We start from the raw sequence: 15,373 nt of genomic DNA, 5'->3' as shown, positions 1-15,373 counted from the left end.
CTGGAAGTGTGGCACACCAGTGCCCAGTACAGGGGTCAGTCCCTTCTCTGGTCCCAATGCCACACTGTTGCTGGTACAGACCAGGTCCCATTGTCCTTCTTGGCCACCTGGGCACATACTGGTTCATTTTCATTTCCTGCCACATGTATTTGCCATCATTTCCTGACATGAAGTGCCTGTGGGCCCTCCTTGAGCCTACCCTTGGAAACTGCCCCCCGAGCCTCTTCTAGGGGCTGCTCCCTCCAGGCAGAGCCATCCCTTGCCCTTCCCGTGGGAGCTAGGCATAGAATCAGAGACTCAAAGAAGGATGGTGTACAAGCAGCTATTACTGATTTCCTAGCAATCTTTTGGCCAAAAAGGGCCCTATCCTGAACAGCAAGGCTTTCCCTGCTTGCTGTGTGTATCTTCTCTGGGATCTCTCCAAAGCACCCCAGTAAGAGAGGGCTGAGCACTGCATCATGTCCAAACTGCAGATGCCCAAAGTATGCCTTTTAATGTGTTATCTAAAGCATAATTTGCAAAAAACCTTTCAGATTTAATCTGTGCAGACACACTGCACAGTGCATCGTTAATCAGTGATGCATTATTATTGTAGTTATATCTTGCTGTATCTGAACAACGGAGCTTTTATTACCAACTGCAAAACACTTGCAGCCACGAATTTCCTGGCTCTTGCATATAGCAATTATTTACCAGTAATAAGCCTTTCAATAATTTTTTTCTGAAGAGGTAATGCTAAACATGTGCAGCATTTCCATGGTAGATTATATCTGCCCTACATAAAACCAAAGCTGGCAAAAGTTAACTGATTATTCGTGTGACCTCAAAATACAGTTTATTCCCACACATGTAAAAGCCTAGAAAATTAGCATGTTGAAAGGCTAATGAAACAAACTGAAAGGAATATTTGTCATACAGTCGCTGTGACATCTTCAAATTCCTCAATTCCTCAAGTCATTTCAATTTCTTCAAACAGAGAGACAAAATGCACCACACTCTTAAAATCAATATAGTTTAAAAAATCTACCAAAATTACTCTTACCTATGTGGTTCTTGACTGCTTTATTCAGAGTTTACCGGAAGTAGGATATTAGGTTCCAGGTAAATTTTTCATGTATCTTGTCCCTAGTAGATGATTTAAAACTGATTTTTTTCAGTATATACTGCTATGAAAGCCATCTTCAGCTTAGTAGTTACTCTCTGTAGACAGTAGTAGAGGATAGATTGTAAACAGAGATTAGTGCAGATTTGCAGCTACTATCTAAATCCACCAGTCATGGGTTTCTCTGGTGCAGTGCCAGTAACCTTTGGGCTGCTGTGCAGGAGCAGGTTCAAATGTACCTTAGACATATTCATATAGGTTAATCTCTGAGGCTTTCTGTATAGGAGAGTTTCCTGTTTTGATCTGTCTGGCAAAAACACATTTTATACCTAGCTTAAAATGGACAAGTATAAAATAGTATGGAAGAATTCTATGCATTTTACAGCTGTGGTCATAATTGCTCAAATGCTTACAGGTATATTGGAATACAAAAAAAATTAGCTATGGATTTGACAGTACTGGAAGGAAATAGGCACAAACATGGGCCCACCCAGGAGATTCTGTCTTCTACTCATACCCCAGGGCCTGACACCAGAGCTTGGCATCTCCAAGTCCTTCATGTCATACACAAGATGAAGGGAAGCTGCATCAGTGGATCACAGAACCACAGAATGGTTTGGGTGGATGGGACCTTAAAGGTCAGGCTGCTCCAACTCCTTTCAGGGGACACTTTTCCCTGGAGCAGGCTGCTCAGAGCCCCTCCAGGCTGGCCCTGACACAGGTACCCTGCATCCAGGCCCTCCTTTCCCAAGCCCTTACTGCCCACATCAAAGCCACGCACAGTCAGGCTTAGCCTTCCTCCTGTGGTTGTCTGTCCTCAAACCAGATTTACAGAAAGATACACTTCTCATGTTTATGGTGTTTACAGGAATGTTTTGCGTCGTAATTCACACAGGTTTCATAATACATACTCTTGCTGCACTTTGATCAAGAATGATATTCAGATTTTTTATCACTGGGCTTTGAAGTAGTAATCAAGAAAATCGGTATGAATAAAGCCATGAGTTAATTAGTATAAGAAAACATTCAGGAAATCAAAATTTCCCTGAGACCAAAAATTGAATATGTGTCAAATCAGAAGCAGTATGCCATGAACTTGAAAGCTTTACAAGGACTGTGTGAAAAGTCTAGAAATTATTGTCCATTTCTTATCTACTTTTTAACAGACAGACTCGAAAATGAGAGGAGAGAGTTCAGGGAAAAAAAATTAAGGAAATTAGGATGTTTATTGTAAAATCAAGCAGGAGGCTATACGGTACATTGTGCTGTACAAAGTCAGTTCATACAAAGAGGTCTCAAAAAGATCTCACCACCAGCTTTTTTGACACCCATACTTTGGCATAGCTGAACTTCATTGCAGGACTTATTTTAATGCACGCTCTGCTTCATTTTCATTGTGATCATGATTCTGACAAATCCACATAACCAAAGGACACAGCTCTTGGTTGAGTGCTGTCTTCAGCTCTTGGAAGATCACAGAGGAGGCCATGGTGCTGGGCTTTGGCTGGAATTCACAGAGGCCCCATCATTTCCATGCTGAAGGGTATTCAGGGTCAGTCTTAGCTTGGATCTGAAAGCAGTTGCATTTGTATCAGTGTGCTAAGCTAAATAAGTCCTATATTGTAGCGATTCCTTTTAAAAGTTTAATTATAATTCTTCATTTAAAACCCAAACACTTAAACTTTGTGATCAAAATCGGCAGCTTTAACAATTTAAACCTAACACTGCAGACTGGAGCAGTGAATGAGACTCCTGCCTAGAAAGTGGGTTAGTATGTCGTGTTTGCTGGAGCTCATGAGCTGCTCTGCTAGACACCAGCTGCTGCACAGGCAGGCAGCAAGAAACAGCCTGTCTTGGGAATAGAAATCACCCAAGTAATTTTGTAAATGTTCCTAGTGTACACACTGAGCCTGAAATACAATTAGGAAAACAATGGCTCATCTATATGCCTCTTTGCAAAAGCCTTCCTTAATAATTATAAAACATGGGTTTATATGAGCAAATCTTTATTAGATGCACTTTTAGAAATGCAACAGCAGTCTAATGTTGTCTCTCCAGAAGAAAGAATGAGTCACTGAAGGGAGTAACTCTAGGTGTGTTGCAATCCAATCCCATTGTTTAATTCTGTGATTCTATAAGATGTTATATTACAGTTCCTATATATATATTTATGCTAGACATACATTTTATACAAAATTGTTAATAGATACAGTTAACAGTGCCCATCAAATTGCAAAACAAGATAAGAAATTTCTTGATAGAGGTGCTGTTTCAGTTTATAATTTGTCTGAAAATAAACTGTGTGGAGAAGCTGCTGTATTCCTGTGGTGTACTGTAGGCATGCTGTTCAAACCTCATTGGGCCAATGTGTTTTAGTCTTTAATTTATATATATATATTTATAATTTCTATCTAGCAAAACCCACAGTTTTTCAATCATTAACTTTGGAAGAAGGTTCCAGTAAGACAAGGCCTGGCTGGGAGCCGGGGTCTGGCAGCCAGCTGGGCAGGGGTCACCACTCAGCTCAGCAAGGCGGGTCCACAGGTGACAGCCAGCTTCAGGCACACCATGGAGCAGGTCCCTGCAGGTGGGGCAGGTCCATGGTCAAGCTGGGTCAGGACTCCTGGCCAGGCTCAGGGGTGGCAGTGCCTCCTGCTTTGCTCAGGGAGGGATTCACAGGCCAGGGCTGAGCTTAAATGGGCACTTGGGGCCCTGGGGCAAGGCTGGGGATGAGGCTGGGCTGCTCAGGGCTGTTGGTGCCTATTGGGTTATTAATGTCTTAGTGCTGTGACACTTTCAATGAGTAACTGCCCACTAATCTCTAAAGCACAGGTTATTTGATCCTCTGACTCAATATTATCTAAGCAGAGTTAAAAATAACCTGCCAGCTAATTCAGCTTCTGTTTATTGGTGTTGGTGTAGAGATCACAGTGTCTGGCCTGAGTAATGAAATCCTCTGAAATGGCCATATCCACTGAGGTTCTGATAAATATGTTTGGATTGGGCACACAAAAAATCGCCTTTAAGATGCCATCTTTAATACTTTTGGTTCTGATTGCCCTCTTTAATAAATAGATGCCCTTCACACTGAGCAAACACAGGCCTTAGAGAACTAAGGCTGTCCATAGCAGGCAGCTGAAGATTTGATTTAATCAGAAAAATAGCTGGTGAAAGAAATACCTGATAAGTCAGCACCTGATGTAGTGGCAAACATTTTGAGCTTTAATACCAGAAAAAGCTTTGTAGTTTTATAGCTGAGTTATAGCTTGGCAAAACTGCTTATGAAGTCCTCAGAGCCCTCTTTGAAAAATCTCAGAGCAGGTAAGAAAATTTTGGCTAAGGATGGTGCAGACATACAAGACCATGCTTCAGATCAGAGGAAGGGATTCAACAACTGTGCAAGGTCCCCTTCAATCCTATATTGCAATTATTCATGCTCTCTTTATGTCCCTATCTTCTTTTTCTGCCATTGCCAAGTGCTGGGGGTTTTTTTCACAGATTTGAGAAAATCTGTTCACCGAGCTGGCAGGAGGTGGAAGTGGGTTTGTTGTAGTTCCTGTGCCAGGAAGGGAAATTCTAACAACAATAGAGGTTATAGAAGGGGTATCAACCATTTTCCTCCACCTTATCTGGATTTTATCTTTGGGGCCTAGGATTCATACATAGATAAAATAATACTTTAACTTTATCAACCTTATCTTCCTTTTTAATTCGTTTTACTGACAGTCTTCTTCACAGATATATTCCTGTTCATTCTTTTCTGTACTATGCACAGATGGTGTTTTTTTTTTATTTATTTTTAATGTTAGAGCAATGGCTGGTGAACAAAAAAATGCGAAACTGATGGATTCTGTGCAGTTTGCATTGTTTCTTTTCTCTTTTAATGTGTTTTTTTAAACACATTCTGTGTCCTTTTAGGTGTTGCTATAACATCACTTGGTCACAAGAGGGAACTCGCATATCAGTCTCTGGGATTTATTTTTCTATTAGGACTTGGAGGACTCTGCAGACTGATAAAGAGGTAGGCGGATATGCATGTGTGCCAGGAGTGTAAATGTGTGTATATGCATCTACATTTATTTATATATTGATGCCTTTTAATTACCAAAGAAAGAAAACCACTCATAGAAATAAGGAACAGTGACTTACCAACATACCCTAGCAGCCATGGCAGGAGCCTTAGAATGGCCCAGAAATAGCTTTTTAATGCTCATGGGTATATATTTACACTCACAGATATATGCTCATGGGTTGTGGCTTATCTCTGCTCCCACTGTGCAGTTCTGTAAATATGAAAACCAGTACTAATGGTATGAGGATGGAGCATAACATGCTTTGTCCATTAGAGCGTGACTAGCAGGGACTGTTCCCACCAAAAAGTTCAAGCAGCCCTTTAATTGAACTATCTGCTTTTCACCTCTTCAGAGTCATTTGCTAGCCAAAACTTGACAGTACTTGAGATCTGTTCCAGAATTTATGGTATTTAATGTATATGAATATAATTTGATTATTATGAAGCCCTCAGAGCCCTCTTTGAAAAATCTCAGAGCAGGTAAGAAAATTTTGGCTAAGGATAGTGCAGACATACAAGACCATTTACTAAAGGCATTTACTAAAGGGGAAGACTCAAATACTAATTAATTTCTAATTTCTGCTAGGTGCCAGTGACAACATCATGGATTGTTACCCAACCTGCTCAAGGTTCATATTTCTAAAATAAATTAAGTTATAAATCCAGAGCTTTCTAACCTGACAACTAATGTTGTCCTCAGAACTTGGTGTCCTCGTCTTCCTACACTGATGTTCCCAAGCACACGTTAAATCTCCCTAATAAACTGAGCACAGTATGGGAACTTTTCTTTGAACCTTGCTGCTGCTTCTGTCCAGCTCCTGGAGAACACAGCCCATGCACAGCTTGCAGTTGAGGATCTGGGTTTGCTGCTCTTGGAGCTGTAGATGCTCAGGGTGGCTGGTTTCCTGGGAATAGGAGTCAGCTTCCATGTGAACATGGGCCACCTTGTCTCACCACTGGGGTGTGTCTGGTCCCTCACACATATTAACAAATACAACAGCACTGCTGTTAGATTGTAGTGGCCCTTTGGCTCATCACATGGCAGTGAAGCACTGCAGTCCCACTGGAGCAGGGGACAGACCATCAGGTGACACTTACAGCACTCAGGCAAACTGCTTGATTTGTCTGTCAGGTGCATCATGTCCTTTTTGCACATTTTCCATTTTGTCCTGTGCATTCCTTAGCTCCCTTTAAGTGTTATTTCTGTTCTACCCTTCAACTGCAGCCTTGTGGAGAGCATCCCCGCCATGGAGACAGTGCTGCACATGCAGGGGCTGTTGGGCTGCACGTCACTGATGTGCTGCAGTGGATTTGGGGCCCTTTGAGAAAAGAGGTGTCCTGCACCAAAGGGGGATTACTAGAAGAACTACTACATGTTTTGAGATCTGGGAGATGTTTGGATTCAGGAAGCCCAGAGTTGATTCTGTTAAACTGGCTCTTGTTTATTCAGTGAAAGCCACTAAGGATAGAAGTCAGCTTTCCTAACCTGAACTTACTTACTGATCTGTGAATCACAGTTGATGTCTGTCAGTTTTGATAGATAATACAGCTCCTAGTCCTGAAACTTCTAAGAGAAGATAATGCATAAGTAATCATTAGCTATAATCTCTACATCTGATTTATTAAACAGCCTAATTACCTATATAACTGCACCACACCTGCATGCCATTATCCTATTAGTTTGATTTTGTTGGATAACAAAGTTTGCACAATCTAATTTTCAAAGTCTTGAAAGACTGGGATTAGTCCAGAAAAGCTACAAATAATGTTAGACCTCAAGCCAGGTGTAGCAGCCAAGAGCATGTCTCATGCTGTTAGAATTTACCACATCCTTTGAGAGGAGGAGGCTCTGGCGGGACCTTATCACTCTCTACAACTGCTGAAAGGAGGGTGTAGCCCGGTGGGGGTCAGCATCTTTTCCCAGGCAACCAGCTGATGGGAGGACATTGTCTTAAGTTGCTTCAGGGGATGCTTAGGTTGGACATTAGAAAGAATTTCTTCCCAGAAAATGTGATTAGACATTAGAGTGGGCTGCCCAGGGAGGCAGTGGAGTCACCATCCCTGGAGGCGGTAAAGGAAACAATGAACATGGCACTCAGTGCCATGGTCTGGTGGCATGGTGGTGTTCAGTCACAGGCTGGACTCAGTGATTTCAGAGATCTTTTCTAATTTAAATGATTCTGGGATTCTGTAATTCTGTGTGTGGTACCACAACCTGGATGTGGGCACAAACACTGCTAGAAAAGGGAAGAAAGACTCTCTCAAGGCTGTATCTTTTAACTGCTATATTTTTGTGTGCTGCTGATTTTGTGTCTTGATTGTGTCTTGATATACTTTTAGATGCCCTTTACTGGTGTGTCTTTTTGTAATATACAAAGCCAAAAGTGCAAGCCTGGGTGGTCCTCCTTGGAAAAGGGTGTGTGTTAATTTTGAGTCTGGGCTCTAGCTAATCTAATCCTTGTGGATTAATCTGCAATAACTGGTTTTCCAGTTTCATCACGAATTTCAGTAGGGATGACTGCAAATTTGTAGTGTGAAGTATAACCAAAGCACAGCAAAAACTGAACTTCATTTCAAAATGGAGCCAGAGGAGTGCCAGCTGTAGAACTACATGACAGGTTTGCTTGATTCCAAGAAATTTTGAGGAAAAATCAAATGGGAACAAAAAGCTTGTACTCTTCATTATTAATTCTCCCAAGGTTTTTTCAGAACACCTCATTGAAAAATAGGGGGTTTTCTTTAGTTTTCAGTTGTTGAAAATAAACAACATTTCTGAAAGTTTTCAGTAAGAATAGAGTTTTCCAGTAAGAACAGATAGGTGTTGCTTGAAGATAGTTTTGTTTTGAGACACAGACACTTAGGATGAAAGGATTCATCATAGATCCATCCATTATGTTTACTGTATCAGATAAGACTTGTAAGGAGTGATAATTCTGCCAGATTTCCTTTCGTTACTGATAAATCTGAATGGATAAAACTTGCTGCCACAAGTACTTACCCGGGTGTTGATTGAAAAGATACCTTTAGTGAATGTACTTAGAGTTGGCCTTTGTGAACAGAAAAACTGACAGTTGTCCAAGTATCGTTTAATGATTTGCCTAATCTAATTTCAAAATACACTAACTTAACTGAGGGCACCCAGTGAGTCTCATTCTTCTTTGCCTTCTCCCTCCTGTGTGAAGAGTTGGATGGAAAATGAACAATTGTTTTTGGGTGGGACAGTTTTTCATCCCACACAGCCACGTTTTCTGCATACAAAACTGTTAGGTACAGCCACCTCGTTCCAAAGTCCCAGGCATTTTGTAGTCACCCCATCACCTCCTGGGATCAGTAGTAGCAAAGGTGTCACTTGCTGGTCCGTATCCTCTAATCACTGCTTCCCTGGAGAATTTTTGGGGCTTCTGTTTTGATATTATAGTCAGCCTATAATATCTTGCCAATAACTTCAGATACTTTGTTTATAGCAGGAATTCTGTCTGTATTTTGACTGAGTACATTCTAAACCACTTCATAATGTATTTGTATTGAAGAACACGACCATTCCTAGGATGTGTCATTTGATAAATATCTCTGGTATCAAATCAGCACCAGACTAGGCTTCTGTATGCCTCCATGGTTGTATGCCTCCATGGCTAGTGCCTGATGCATGACAGAGGTTTTGCTCATGAACTTGGTAATAGTCCTTCTTCCTTGTGTTAAATAAGTATAAACTGAGAGTAATATAACATTCTCTGTTCATTTCTTTAGCTGGTGTTGCCTTGCTGTCAGCAGTCATGGGGTTGGCAGCAGAGCATTCCTGCACCTCTTGCTTCTGCTTTGTCCACATTATTCCACTTCCCTTGTGGGTTTTCCTTCATGCAAGGGGAATTCTCAGAGCCTGGGAATCTCTGCATCCCTATAATCAGTTTGTTCCAGTCCCAAGCTTGTTCTACCTACTGGACCTCTACAGGAGGTAAGTAGTAAGAAACAAAGTTTTCAGCAGTCATGGGAATGGTCTGGCCTTCCAGTCTGACCCAGGGTTTGGCACAGTTAAGCAGGGGCAGAGTGGCAAAACCAGCAATATTCCAACAGCAACATGGAATAGCAGCTCCCACATAACCCAAGAAGTCTGTTTGATTCATCAAAATCAAACAGATTTGATGAATCTGAGGTGTTCAGGGCCAGGTTGGACAGGGCCTTGAGCAACTTGGACTCATGGAAGGTGTCCCTGTCTATGGCAGGGGGTTGGAATAGTATGAGCTCTAGGTCTCTACCAACTCAAGCAGTTCTGTGATTCCCTGATTCTTGCCACTCCTTTTTTTTCCTCATCTTTATGCTCTGTGTTAATGAGGGCATTATATTTAAGTATTCAGAATATGTGCTGTGCTCAGAACTCTTCTTAATTCCACAAAGATCAGTAAGAGGATTAACAAAATGGTGAAAACTGAATTAAATTATCCTTCACTTGCACATCTTGTCCTCAGTATCAGAGTGTGTGAGGAGCAGGGACACTGTACTTAAAAATTGATAAATTTCTCTTCCCTGTTCCCCAAAACTGTTGTACAACTTTTGCTGCCTCAGTCAGCCATCACTGAAGGTATAAATGCCTGTTCTCTTAAACCTTTGTGAGATGTGCTAAAGCAAAAGGTCTTGTAGGGTACTTGCTTCTGTGTAGGTGACAACAATTAAATGACTGTTTGCACTTTCCTTCTCTTTGAGAATTCTCCATTCTCTTTGAATGCCACAGCCCGTCTTTCTAAGTGCTCTATATTGCTGAAAATCCCTTGTGGTCAGTAGGGATCTTCAGTTTCATGTTTTCCTTTCTGTTCTGTTTTACTTAATTGCTTGATGTCAGACATATGGAAGTATGGCAGAATGAGAGTGAGAAACTTTGTGCCACTGTGGAACAATCTTATATCAGTGACTGATTTATATCCTGCCTGAAGACAATGTTAGACAAAAGATGTTTCTTCTCTCCCACAGGATGCTTGCAAAGTCAGAAGTTTGCAGATCACTATCTTCTTCTCTTCAGTCATGATTTCCCTCTTCTTTTGCTCTTTTACAATTCCAGTTTGTGGGGAGTTAGGGGGAACTCCCCACACTCCTGGGCTTTTTGTTGACTTATTGGGAAATACTTATTTAGTCTGAAATTTATCAAATTAAAAATAAGCAATATGAACACAATGAAAAAAACAAGGGCATCTGTTTTCTTGTGAAGTACCTTGATGATGCTGTTTCCAACTTAAGTAAAAAGAAATATCACTGGTACTATACACAGAAAATTATCTTTAAGGTAGTTTTGTACTTATTGATTTTTAAAATATTATAATCTGATATACGCATAATATTTTATCATGTGTTACTTCATTACTAGATTTAAGATAGCAGAAGCAATTTAGACACAATCACTCATTGATAATAAGCATAATTGATTTTTTTGTGTGTGATTCACAAAAAAAAAATATTGCAATCATGACATTGTGTTACTGAAGCTTTTTGCCTTCTCTTTTCAGCTCTTTCACTCCTTTGTGACCTGAACTATACCTGTATCCCAATAGGAAAAAGGCAGCCTTTATGTTGTATCTCATAACAGTGGTGTAAAAATTGAGGATTTTTACAGAGGCTCATGGAAGATGACAAAAGATTTATTCTTTGAACACGTGCAACTTGTGCCATGGAGTGTGTCCATGAAGGTGCTGCAATTTATAGATCACTGTGGTTGTTTCCATGGCAGATGTCCCCAGAGGTCCTGAAGAATCTTTAGTGCTCACTACTGGAGATTTTTCAATTGATTGAATCAAAAGTGGGAGGCCAATAGAGGAGATGGGAAGGGAGCTGCAAGCACCTATGAACAGGTAGAGATTTATCTGGGACTTGGAACTGTAGTTCCTTTGGCTTTAGTCTTCCCATTACCACCATCTGATATTGTCACTGTGATATAACTTTATGTGATATTATTGACTCTTCACAATGTTAAACCCTGGTGTGTTTTGAACTTTACAAGCAAACACTACCAGTCTTCAGAAAACTGTAAAATGCAGAGAAATGAGTTCTCCATCTTAGCAAACTAATTTCCTTACTTTTTTGTAGAACTAGAAGAGGGAGGCTTGTCCACATGCCTCAAGAGGGTGTTGTGAGGATAACCCAGATAAGATCAGCTTTCTTTTACAAGAATGCAAAGCTGCTTTTGTATACTAATTGTGATTTATGGCTGGGAGCATTTCAACAGCAAGGACAGCCTGTGCCTGTCCTTCCCATAGCATGGCATATACCAGACTTGTTCTTACAGGGGTGCAGGAGATTAAGGTAAGAACAACAACATGCCATATGTGTTGGTGCAGTTCTAGTGCCTCCAGAAATATCTTCAAAAGCTGTTTTCATTTGTTTGTCATCAGAGACAGATTCATATTAGACCATTGCCACTGCTCAGGGCTTGGGCTTGTCCTGAAGCAGGTCATGGAGTTAGGTAAAATCAGGGATAACAGACTGCAGCGCAAGAGCTTTGGATCTGCTGCTGTACTTCTGCCCTGGGAAGAGTCCTAGCAGAGACTCCACACATAAAGCTGTCCTGCTTTCTGAAGACAACCCTACATGTTTTGCAATATCCATGCTGCTATGTGGATGCCTGGACTAAGAAAATTCTGCTGTGAAACTGCAGATTTTGTGAATGAGTTTCTAGCTGACAGCAACAAAACCCTTGAAAGAAAGAGTTGTGTGCTGGCTGCTGTAGCAGCATTGGGAGAGTTCCCCTTTGCTGAAGAGCAAAATAGCTTCTCAAGTGTCTTTGGGTCACTCTTAGCATACAATTTTGCATTACTTCATGCTAAGGAGGAAAATACTACAGTTGTGGTGGAACATGGTATGGAACTGGTCTGTGTATGCTCAGCACTGAACTCTCCTGAGCAGGCATTCCTGAAGAAAGAGGTGCTTTGTACACAGGTAATGGTGTTACTTCCCAGTTTGCAGAAAATAGCCACTCCTATCCTGCATCCTCAGCTACCAAGTGCTTCTGTCTTTGAAATCAGAGAGCAAATTGTCCACCTTGTCTCTGAGTTTCCTGTAGCTGATGTGAGGGGTAGAAACAAGGCAGATGTGGAGCTGTGCACACTTTAAAACAAGCTCACACTCTGCCGTGGGCTCCTGGGCAGGTCTGAATTGCTGGAATAAGGGCTCTTTCCCAAAGTCACTGTTGATTATCAATTAGTAATTGTCAATCTTTTCCACAATACAACTGACTTGTGCAGACAGGTTATCTTGCACACGGAATGTCTGACCTTCTTCACCTCCCCTGTCCCCCCTGCCCTAGGCCACATCCTCTCCATCAGAGCATGACATGACACATCCCGCTAGAGAGCTGCAACAGGCAGATAATTGAGATAACAGAAGAAGGTGCTTGTTAGGGTAATTAAGTAACTAATGGATTAGTTGCCTTTTGTTTTCATCTCTCAGTTTCCAATCCTATTGAGATGCAAAAACGAGAGTGAGAGGAGGACCATGGGCATCCACAGGGTCCCAGATCCCCCAGGAGCCAGCCCAGAGTCAGCTGAAGGGATGTTCTGGCCTGCCAAGAGACATCCAGCCCTGCCCACAGCCTGCCCTGGGGCTTGCAAAGTCTTGCAGGGTGTAAGAGTACCTGGGGAGGAGATCTGAGTATGCCTGTGGGGAGGCAGACAGTGAAAATATTTGAGGATGAAGGACTGCCTCATTCCTGGACTCACAGGAGCTTGGGGAGGTCACAGTGCAAGCAAACACTTTGCAGCAGCTCTCAGGGGTTCAGTGGTAGCCGGCAGTGCAGCTCTTCTTTCAGGTTGCACAATCCTGCGCTCAATGGTTTAAGCACACAGTGATCACTTCTCTCACGAAAGGGCAGACTGAGGCATCAGATAAAAGATATTTTGCAGATGTATCTTTTGCAGTTTTAAAGCTAGGTTTTTTTTTTTTTTTTTTCAAAATCTGGTCAAGAGTTTCCTATTATTGTCTCTTGACTGGAAGTTGACTGACTGTATTCCATTCTTGCCAGCTTATGCTGGAAAAAGCTGAATTTATTGTGTATCTTTTGGATCTCACCATTCCTGTATTTCATAAATTTAATGAAGCAAATTTGGGAATAAAAAGTATTAGACAAAGAGTTGTATTTTTCCTTGCAGTCCTATGACTTGGGAAGTCTTTTTGCTCATCCATAAAAATGAATCAAATTCTTTCAGATTTTCCTCTTGCTACATAATATGTCTACACACAGTGCAGGTGAGCTGCGCACACAAAGCAAAACATCAGCAAAACAGAAAGACTGGAATAGCTTGGATTTGCATTTGGGAAATATTAACAAGACTGAATATCAGTTTGGTGGAGATGATACTTAGAATTTTGGGATCTAGCATCATAGATTCAATATGGATGTTAATGCACCTTTTTCTTCTGCTTAGGGCCAGGAGCAGACATAAGCATTGTGCTGATTTGTCAGATGGATATTTTGGGATTGAATCATTGTGCTGATTTAATCGTACGTGATTCTTCTGTGCATTAGAATGCAAAAAAAATTGGTTATTTAGGGGAGAGCTGCGTGAGGTGAATGGTATAGAAAATGTAGGAAGATATGAAAATGTGAGAGAGATGAAGTAGTTGTTTTATTACTTGGTTTCATCTTTGTAGGTGTTAACAGAGAATAATCTTTTCTATTTTAGCATTTGTTATTTCTTTATCATATTTGAAACAAGCAGCAGAAACAGATGAGAAAATGCTTCTGATCTATTACATAAGTTTAACTCCTTTCATATAGGTGTATCAGATGCATTTTCTACAACCCAGTTCTGTCTTTTCCCGAAGCCCATACAAATGAGAGGCTTAAGAACAGCAGTGGAGATGAGCATTTCCACCATGCTTTTGATCCCAGAAACACATCCATCCCATCAATGAAATAAAGAAAGGAAATTAGTTGCTTTTTGTCTCTATCTGGAGATTCTGAAAAATCCACCCCACTCCACTGGAGGTGGTGAAGATATGAGTCCTAGAGATATTTAAGATATTCCATCTCAAAGGCCCTGTTACAAAGCTTTTGCTTCTCTCTGAGCCACAGCAGAGATGAAATTTGGGATTTCCCTGCTGTGAAGAGATCTAAGTGAGATGTTGGTAAGGGTGGAATAGGTGGCTGAGATAAGCATCTTCTCTTACACATTGGTTGGTTTCTTTTTCCAACAAAGCTCCATTTTTGACTTTTCTGTTGAGCTGACTAGAGAAGTGATAGAGAAGCATTGCTGAGCTCATGGCTCTGTATAAAAAAGCCAGCATTAAATACTGAGAAAGAAACAGTTGTCCACAACACATTCCAAATGCATAACCCCATTAAGAGCTTGTAATTAACGCTGGGTTTAGTCTTGTTTTTGTAAGTTATGCTCATGAGTTGTCTACTGCTGAATATTTAGATGAAAAAAAGGTGGCTATGGGCAGGAAAACCTGCAGCCTTGCAAGGAAGAAGTTAGGTGACTTGTTTATGGTGTGCAGATATTATCAAGAAATAAGTGATGCAGAAAGAAAACACAGATTTTTTGTTTCCATCTCAAGTCCTGAAATATTTCTTTTGCTATACAGTGGGCAGAGTGTGAATTTTGCTGGAGCATCTCCTATTGGTGAAATTGTTGGACTGCAGCTTTGCAGAAGCACTTTGACACCTGCAGGTATGATAACAGGGTGTTCCAACCTTTCACCAAGTACAGAACATAAAATGAAGACTCAAATACATTTTGTGGTCAGGCAAATTATAATTTTATTGGTTTGTTAATGATTATTTCTACCTTATGTATTCCAGGTGGACAATAAATACAATAAATAACTCTTCTGTTCCCTGTGCTTTTTAAAGACTTTGGATTTTTAAAAATCTTTTAAAAAATCCCATTAAGCATTGAATTTCTCAATTTCTTGATAGGTTGTCAGGATTTTTTTCAGAAATTCCTTCACATTTCCCTTGGTTTCATATTGACATTGGTCACCATGTGCCAGTCTCTGTGAAAGAAATAACAAAGATTGAGTTAGCAAAGATTTTAAAGCGAAATAAAGAATTTAGATGAACCAGTGAAAATATACATTATTTGGAGCTACACAAGGATTTCAAAATCATTCCCAGAGAATTGTTCCTTGAGCAGTGAGTGTAAGAATGGCTTTTCATGGTGACTAAGAAGGTGGACGGTGGATTGTCATATAATTCTATATATTCAGTTCATATATTC

The sequence above is a fragment of the Ammospiza caudacuta genome, chromosome 16 (assembly GCF_027887145.1).
Source record: "Ammospiza caudacuta isolate bAmmCau1 chromosome 16, bAmmCau1.pri, whole genome shotgun sequence".
In the NCBI taxonomy this organism is placed as follows: Eukaryota; Metazoa; Chordata; class Aves; order Passeriformes; family Passerellidae; genus Ammospiza; species Ammospiza caudacuta.
Note: the sequence above shows the minus strand (reverse complement) of the source record.